Below are 2,005 nucleotides of genomic sequence, written 5' to 3'. Positions count from 1 at the left end.
GGTGGATGTGGTGGAACCCCGCTCAGGGACATGGTGGGAGCCCTGAGCCTGCCGCTGCCAGGCTTTGTTCTCGGAGCAGCGCGGCTGCCGCCCCTCCCCAGGCTCCACCTCCGCAGCCCACCCGAGACCCTCCTTCCGCTGCCTGTGCACAAGCTCCTCGCATGGTGCGCAGAGCTGGTGGGCAAAAGCTGCTCTCGGCAAAGCGCGGAGGCACCTTGGGTGGTAAGAGGCGTCATCAGTAGGGACCAGAGGCAACAGGGCGCCAACCAGAAGGGGCTGAGCCCTCAGTGGGCGCAGGCCTTGTGTGACACAAGGCAGACGCTTGGCTCCCGCAGCTCTGCCCTGGCCCTCTTCCAAGGCCGGGTACCCCAGGGGCTGAGCTGGCACAACCTGTTCTCAGGCTGCGCTCCCCCAGCGGGCTCCGTCCCGCACGACTGCCTCCCCCTGCCCCTTCCCTGCCATCCGCTCACGGGTGTCTGACCCGGCTGAGCCAGAGCTGGCTCGGTGGCTGCTCACGTGGGGCCACGGTCACCTCACCTTCCCCTGCACTTCCCCTGACCTTGGCTGAGCAGCTGGGACTCACGCTTGGGCACTTACCACATCCCTGCTCATTCTGGCCCTGCCAGGCAGGCGCCGGCTGTTTCTGTCCTTTTTCACAGCCTTCTCCTGCTGCTCCTCGGTGTGACCAACCCACTGCCCGCATATGCCCCAGTCCAGCCCCAGCCTCCCGCCATTGCTCCCACTTTCCCCTCCCCATCTTTGATGTGGTTTTGCGCTCCTGCAGCTGGCACCGGGGAGATGTGGCACCACAGCCACAGGCCACCTCTGGGTGATGCCGGGAGGCATTCGGCTCCCCACAGCCAGCTCCTGCCCCCGGCAGAACCTTCCAGTAGATTAGCAAGATAATTTTCCTTACAATTGCTCATCGCTGTAAGAGCTGCAATTATTAATGACCGTTCCAGCTGCCAGAGCAGGAGGAGTGGCTCTTCCCCACACCCACTGCCCCTGAGCCCGTTCCAGCCGGAGGTGCCGGCGCAGCCTCGCACCCATCCTTTGGGACAGCAGCTGCATCACATGAGCAAACACTTGGCTGCTCTACACTGTAGCGCGCCCAGAGCCGGTGCACGTGGCCCACGCATGCCCCATGACTTCTCGTCCCCTGCACAGGACTTGTGGCCACGGCACAGCAGGGACCAGGGGACATTGCTGGGGAAGTGGGGACTCCCCTGCAGGGCTGGACATCTGCACCATTTCCCCTTGCTGCAGCTTTGCCCCCCCCCATATTAATTACTGGCCCTGCCTGCTACAAAGAGAGAGGGATGACCCAGGTGACACGAGAGGTCCAGCCCAGGCTGACACAGGCAGAGGAGGAGAAATCCGAGGCGGAGATTTCCCCAGAGAGCTGGAGGGAGCTGAGTCAGGTCCCGGGGGGAGCAGGGCAAGGGCTAAGCATGACCTTCCCAGCTAGCCACACCTCGCTCGGCAAAACCGCAGGCCTCAAGACAACCGGCACTTGCAGAGAAGTGTTTATTAAAGGCACTAAAAGCACCGTGGCTACATCAGCGGCAGCCCGACTGGAGAGTGTGGGTTTGGGAGAGGCATTTACAGGCCTGGGACGGCAGTGGCAGGCGCTCTTTGGTAGGAAGCCGTTCCCGAGCCTTGCGGGAGCTCGCGGGCCATCAGCACACATTGCCAGCCCGCCGCTGGGGCAGACTTGGCACGCTGCCCTGCTTCCCGGCACGGCCAGGCTGGGGGTGCTGCCGCACTCCAGCCCCAGGAGCTCAGCAGGCCAGCTGGGTGGGGGGACATGAGGTACAGACTCCCCCCCGGCACACAGCCAGGGTAGGAAGCCACTGCAGCCGTTTGCAGGGTGGCCGGGGACTTGCTGGAGGGGAGCAGGGCTGGGGTCTCCAGCCCCATGCACTAAGCACGCAGCGGGGAAGGTGGGGAAAGAGCTTGGCAGGGAGGCTGGGGGGCTGGTCCTCACCCATTCAGGGATGTGCCC

Source organism: Charadrius vociferus, unplaced genomic scaffold (genome assembly GCF_000708025.1).
Source record: "Charadrius vociferus isolate BGI_N301 unplaced genomic scaffold, ASM70802v2 scaffold1041, whole genome shotgun sequence".
Lineage (NCBI taxonomy): Eukaryota > Metazoa > Chordata > Aves > Charadriiformes > Charadriidae > Charadrius > Charadrius vociferus.
The sequence above is the reverse complement of the archived record's forward strand: the minus strand, read 5'-3'. Positions refer to the sequence as shown.